Source organism: Odocoileus virginianus, chromosome 3 (genome assembly GCF_023699985.2).
Source record: "Odocoileus virginianus isolate 20LAN1187 ecotype Illinois chromosome 3, Ovbor_1.2, whole genome shotgun sequence".
Classification (NCBI taxonomy): Eukaryota; Metazoa; Chordata; class Mammalia; order Artiodactyla; family Cervidae; genus Odocoileus; species Odocoileus virginianus.
In genome coordinates this window covers 35,590,766-35,598,002 of record NC_069676.1, presented here as the reverse complement: position 1 = coordinate 35,598,002, position 7,237 = coordinate 35,590,766, and the positions used below count along the sequence as shown (strand labels likewise).

Sequence of the window (7,237 nt, the reverse complement as noted above, 5' to 3'; positions counted from 1 at the left end):
ATATGTAAAAAATTTAAATATGTATTAAAAAATCAGGAATAGAATTTAGAAATGATAGAATCCATTCCCACGGAGTTGGTTCACTGGATGCATAAGGAAATCAAAAGTAACAAGAAATAAGCAAAAAAATACACTCTGCCTTGGTTATTATCTGTAATTGCTAAAATGAAAGCAAAAGAGTATTGCAGATCCTGAGACTGGACCAAGCTTGTATTACAGCTGGTCTGAGCTACAGGCACTAGTATCAGGGCCACTATTGAAGGGAGAAATGATACTGGAACCACAGTGAAGATATATATATATATTATATATGTTATATTATGGGCTTCCCAGGTGGCGCTAGTAGTAAAGAGCCCACCTGCCAATGCAGGAGACATAAGAAATGTGGGTTCAATCCCTGGGTTGGGAAGATCCCCTGGAGGAACAGCATGGCAGCCCACTCCAGTATTCTTGCCTGGAGAATCCTATGGATAGAGGAGCCTGGTTGGCTACAGTCCATAGGGTCACAAAGAGTTGGACACAACTGAAGTGACTTCACACACACACACACACACACGCACACGCACATGTTATATAAGTTATATATATATTTAAACTTGGAACACTTTACAAATTTGCGTGTCATTCTTGCACAGGGGCCATGCTAATCTTCTCTGTATCATTCCAATTTTAGTGTATGTGCTGCTGAAGTGAACACAAGCTCTGACAGTGAAGGGCCCTAAATAAGTCTGCTTTATTTATTCTTTGTGGAGGAATTTTTAAAGCTGGAAGACAAAGATGGCTCGAGGCCTCCAATTATCCGGGGCAATGGCCCTGCAATATAATCAAGATAAGAACTGACCCCTGCTGGAGACTCAAGGCCATATGAACTTGGGTGAGTAAAATGGCCAGAGGATGGAGAAGAGAATTTTTCTGGGACTCCTTGATATGGGAGCCCCGTGCACTGTGATTCCAAAATCACAGTGAAGTCCTAACGGTGCTATAGCTAAATTGGGAGGGTAGACGGGATAAAGGTGAAAGTTTGGATGAAAATCAAAGGTATGAACAGACTATATGAAGTGGTTGCGTCCACTTTGTTTTTGTTTAGTCACTCAATCATACCCGGCTCTGTGACCCCATGGCCTGTAGCCCACCACGCTCCTCTGTCCATGGGATTTCCCCAGGCAAGAATACTGGAATGGGTTGCCATTTCCTACTCTGGGGAATCTTCCTGACCCAGGGATTGAACCCACATCAAGACTGTATGAAGTGGTTGCATCTTCTTTACCTGAATGTATTATGAGGATGGATACTGTGTCTGACGGGGGAAGGCTTCCCCTACCAGGATTGTAAAACAAAAGGCATGGAAATCTACCCTTCCTCCAATATTGATTGGAAACATTAAATGGGAGCCTATGAGGGTGTCTGAGCCCACACAGGTTGTTGCTTTGCAATTCCAAAGCCCAATGTGCAGTGTAGACTGGAGTTTATAGCAAAAGCCTGTGAGTGCCACCTAGTGGCAACTTCTGGGATTTGGGACCAGAACATTCACATTTGAGAGAAAATTATTACTAAAAGACATGGACACGACTGAGCCTCTAAGCACACACACACAGCTTGCTATTGGGCTTTGAGATTTCCCCTATGACTGAGAGACATAAAATAACCTTGAACCTGAAACACTCATTACGCCTTGGGTGATGATGGAGAAATAACTCTAGTGGGGAGGGCAATGCCCAGGAGTGTTCCATCCTACAATGGAAGTGTTTCATACAGGAACATGCCACAGAATGCCAGGTGATACTTACTCTTTTCCTCTAGGGCTGACTCGGAACCACCTAAAGAGCTGCTGGATTATCAAAAAATCCACAAACAACAAATGCTGGCGAGGGTAGGGAGAGAAGGGAACCTTCCTACACTGTAAATTGGTACAGCCATTATGTGGTGCTAATGGTAAAGAACCTGCCTGCTAATGCAGGAGACACAAGAGATGTGGATTTAATCCTCAGGTCGGGAAGATTCCCTCGAGGAGAGCATGACAACCTACTCTAGTATTCTTGTCTGGAGAATCCCATGGATAGATGAGCCTGATGGGTTACAGTCCATGGGGTCACAAAGAGTTGGACACGACTGACCAACTTTGTGCACAGCCACTGTGGAGAACAGGATGGAGGTTCCTTAAAAAACTAAAACTAGAGCTACCATATGACCCAGCAATCCCACTCCTGGATATATATCTGGAGAAAAATATGATCAGAAAAGATACATGCACCCCAGTGCATGGACCTCTTGGAAGGGAGCAGACTGTGAAGTTTTTTGTGTTCTGTGTAAGTCAGACAGAGAAGGAGAAATACTGTAGACATCTCTTGTATGTGGAATCTAAAAATAAATTATGCAAATGAGCTTACAAAACAGAAAGAGACTCACAGGCCTAGAAAACAAACTTATGATTGCCTGGGGGAAGGGGTAGTTAGGAAGTTTGCGAAGGTTGTGTCACACTGCTATATTCAAAATGGATAACCAACAAGGGCCTGGTATATAGCACATGGAACTCTGCTCAATGTTATGTGCCAGCCTGGATAGGAGGGGGCTTTGGGGGAGAATGGATACATATATGCATGTGTGCTAAGTTGCAAGTCACTTCAGTCGTGTCTACATCTGTCTATTTATGGACTGTAGCCTGCCAGACTCCTCTGTCCATGGGATTTTTCAGGCAAGAATATTGGAGCAGGTTGCCATTTCCTCCTCCAGGGGATCTTCCCTACCCAGGGATCGAACCTGCATCTCCAGTGACTTCTGCATTGCAATGGATTCTCTACTGAGCTACCAGGGAAGCCTGGATCCATGTATATGTATGGTGGAGTCCCTTCACTATTGACCTGAAACTACCACAACATTGTTAATCAGCTATACCCCAATACAAAATAAAAAGTTTGAAATTTGAAAAAAAAAAAAAAAGAACTGCTGGATCCTATGGCTACAGGCTACTTGGGCAGTGCCCTATGAGCTGCCCTCCACTGGCCAACAAAGAGCTGTTTGGTTTGTGGGCAGAAGCTCCACAGTGAGTGGACACCTTCCTATTTGGCAGGTTACCACTCTGATAGAAGAAAATCAAAGCAAATCAATTCAGGGGGCTGGTTTGCATTTTTCCTAGCAGTGGTAGAAGGACTGAACTGTAGTAAAAAGACCCTATTTGGGGCTTTTACTGACTCACAGGCAGGGGCCAATGGCCTGGCCATATGGTCAGGCAGAGGGCGATGGAAAACTGGCCCGTTAACCGGATGACCATATGGGGTGCATAGGACATGTGACGCCCGACAGAAGAACACCTTCCAGATTTGGAAGATGATTTGAATTAACAAATAGGTTTCCTAGGGTGCTCATTTGAAGTGGCCACCTGGGTCCATGAAGTAGGTGGACAGAGAGATGTCATCCTCAGAGTAAGCTTGATGGAGAAATGAACAATTGAAACTTCTTGTAAATTGAAGTATAGTTGATTTACAATGTTGTGTTAGTTTCAGCTGTACAGAAAAGTCTTTCAATTATATGTATAATTGTATATTACTATATAATTATATATCATATATGTATTATTTTTTAGATTATTTTCCATTAGAAGTTATTACAAAATACTGAATGCAGTTCCCTGTGCTATACAGTAAGACCTGGTTGCTTGTCTATTTTATATAACATGCTGTGCTTAGTCGCTCAGTCATGTCTGACTCTTGTGACCCCACAGACTGTAGCCCGTCAGGCTCCTCTGTCCGTGGGATTCTCCAGGCAAGAGTATTGGAGTGGGTTGCCATTTTCCTCTCCAATATAACATGGTGTGTCTCTCTTAATCCCAAACTCCTTATTTAACCCTACACCACCCCCTTTCCTCCTTTGATAACTGTAAGTTTATTTTCTATGTCTGTGAGTCTGTTTCTATTTTGTAAATAGGCTCATTTGTATAATTTTGAAAAATAACTTTATTTACTTATTATGGGTCTTCATTGCTGCGTGCGCGCTTTCTCTAGCTGCGGTGAGCGGGTCGGCTCCGTTGTGGCGCTTCCCTTGTTGTGGAGCTCAGGCTCCAGGCGAGCGGCCTCGCAGCACACAGGCTCAACAGTTGTGGCTCCAGGGCCCTAGAGCGCACAGGTTCAGTAGTTGGGCGCATGGGCTTCGTTGCTCAGTGGCATGTGGAATCCTCCCAGACCAGGGAGCGAATCTGTGTCCCCTGCATTGGCAGGCAGATTCCCATTCACTGTACCACCAGGGAAGTCCCATTTGTATCATTTTTTAAGATTCCACATATAAGTGATACCATATGCTATTTGTCTTTCTCTGACTTACTTCACTTAGTATGATAATCTCCAAGTCTATCCCTGTTGCTGTAAATGATGTTATTTCATTCTTTTTATGACTGAGTAATATCCTATCATATGTCTTCTTTATCCATTCATCTGTCAATGGGCACTTAGGTTGCTCCCATGTCTTGGCTATTGTAAATAGTGCTGTGAGCATATGTGCAGAAAGGGGCTTTCTGGATCATATGGCAACTCTATTTTTCGTTTTTTAAGGAACTTCCATACTGTTTTCCATAGTGGCTGCACCAATTTACATTCCCGCCAAGAGTGTAAGAAGGTCCCCTTTTCTCCAACATTTATTATTTATAGACTTTTTGGGATGGCTATTCTGACTGGTGTGAGGTGATACCTCATTGTAGTTTTGACTTCCATTTCACTAATCATTAGCAATGTGGAACTATTTTGGAGGTCTAAAACATGGGGAAATAAAGGCATAAACGGCTGGTTTACACACCATTATGAGTGTGCACTTACACACAAGTGGGTGGGGCAAGGGATAGTTCCCCCCTAGTTAGATTCCTCTGCTTTTGGGGGCATGGTATTTGGGAAAGAGGAGGTGGGAAAGATGGTGGTATAATTATTTTTCTTTTTTCCTCGCATCACTTCCACCTCTTCTGTCCTACCTGATGCAGTGGTCCAGGGCCAGGGCTGCAACTGCAGGTGCTGAACACAGGGATGACCCCTAAGAAACTGTAACTATGCCTTTAAATTTTTATGTCAGATTCTTAAGGGTCTGATGGGGTGGGTTGTGCCTTCACCCAACTTGGCAAAATTGGGGCTGAGGGTGAATACCGTTGTATTGCTTAGTGGTTGGGATAGCCCACCAGTTCTGCTCCGTTTTAACCCTACCCACAGGAATAAGAGTGGCTTTGGGGAGGGTAGGTGCTAGACTAGATTTGTATCGCTGCTGGCAGTCTGGACCAGCACAGTGGCCACCACTAACAACCCTCTCCCAAAGTGGGAACATCAGGGTTTGAATGGAGAGGAGGAAGAGGAATGGTGTGTGTGTGTGTTTTGGTCTCTCAGTAGTGTCTGATTATTTGTGACCCCATAGACCCACCAGGCTCCTCTGGCCATAGAATTCTCCAGGCAAAAATACTGGAGTGGGGAACCATTCCCTTCTCCAGGGGATCTTCCTGACCCAGGGATTGAACCTGGACCTCCCGCATTACAGGAAGGTTCGTCACCATCTGAGCCACCAGGAAAGCTCCTGAGGAATGGTAGCTGAACATAAAGTTTAATGACTTATGCAGTTTACACTGGTACCTCAAGAGAGGCTCAGAGAAAGATGTTATTGTCTCTTAGCTCAGTTATACCAGATGCCTGAAAGGATGATGACATGTTGCTGAGACCACTCCTGCTTTTACAGCCTGAAGCGATTGGACGGAAGTCACAAACCTGAGTGACATCCATCACTCTGTGACATTTGCATCCCTGAGCTCATTCTTACTGGCTGAGGGGGACTCTGGTCATGCGCCAGAGGTTTTTTGGGGCATGTCTGCTGCCACACTTTGATAGTGTGCAACACTGGCCTTGTTATAATACTTATATTCATAGTCACATATATTGGGGAAATTCAGTTAAAGCCCCTTGAGGAAGTCAAATAGGTGGAAAATGACTGGTCTCAGGAAGAACTGGATTTACCTAATTATTAGCTAATTTCTAAGGTAACTAGTTCTGTACCACTTTATCATAAGATACAAAGGGGACAATGAATAATTGAATTAGTACAAAAATATGAAAATGCTTGTAGGACAGATGAGTTGTTTGTTTATCCCTCCTCTGACAGGGACACTTGACCCTGTATTCAGGTCAAGAAGCAACAGTTAGAGCCAGACATGGAACAACTGACTGGTTCCAAATTGGGAAAGGAGTACAACAAGGCTGTATATTGTCACCCTGCTATGCAGAGTACATCATGCAAAATGCCAGGCTAGATGAATCACAAGCTGGAATCAAGATTGCTGGGAGAAATATCAACAACCTCAGATATACAGATGAATACCACTCTAACGGCAGAAAATGAAGAGGAACTAAGGAACCTCTTGATAAGGGTGAAAGAAGAAGGTGAAAAAATTCTTTTGAAACTCAACATTGAGAAAACTAAGATCATGGCATCAGATCCCATTGCTTCATGGCAAATAGAAGGGGGGAAAATAGAAGCAGTGACAGATTTTATTTTCTTGGGCTCCAAAATCACTGCAGATGGTGACTGCAGCTGTGAAATTAAACTGTGCTTGCTTCCTTGGAAGGAAAGCTATGATAAAACTACATGGCATATTAGGAAGCAAAGACATCACTTTGCCAACAAAGGTCCATCTAGTCAAAGCTATGGTTTTTCCAGTAGTCACGTATGGATGTGAAAGTTTGACCATAAAGAAAGCTGAGCACCGAAGAATTGATGCTTTCGAACTGTGGTGCTAGAGAAGACTCTTAAGAGTCCCTTGGACAGCAAGGAAACCAAACCAGTCAATCCTCAAGGGAATCAACTCTGAATATTCATTGGAAGGACTGATGCTGAAAGTGAAGCTCAATACTTTGGGCAGCTGATGCAAAGAACAGACTTAATGCAAAAGACACTGATGCTGGGAAAGATTGAGGGCAAAAGGACAAGAAGGCGGCAGAGGATGAGATGGTTAGATAGCATCACCAACTCAGTGGACACAAATTTGAGCAGACTCTGGGAGACAGTGGAGGACAGGGAAGCCTGGCATGCTGCAGTCCCTGGGGTCACAAATCACTGGACATGACTTAGTGACTGAACAACAACAATAACCTCAATATTGGTCCCCCAACTGTTAGGCAATATGATCATTTTGCTGTCAGAGCCTTGGCCAAAGGCAAAGGTTGTCCTGTGTCTTAAAGAATTTAACTATCCCAGAAGAGGTCTGGATTTTGCCCTCAGGTCC

The 7,237-nt window shown here is 43.8% G+C and overlaps 1 non-coding gene across 1 annotated transcript; it reads right to left on the bottom strand.

Moving 5' to 3' along the window:
* Nucleotides 1-590: 590 nt before the first annotated feature.
* On the bottom strand, nucleotides 591-697 carry LOC139034511 (U6 spliceosomal RNA). The gene has a single exon (XR_011487057.1). It is a non-coding gene; the product is annotated as a U6 spliceosomal RNA (small nuclear RNA).
* Nucleotides 698-7,237: the final 6,540 nt, after the last annotated feature.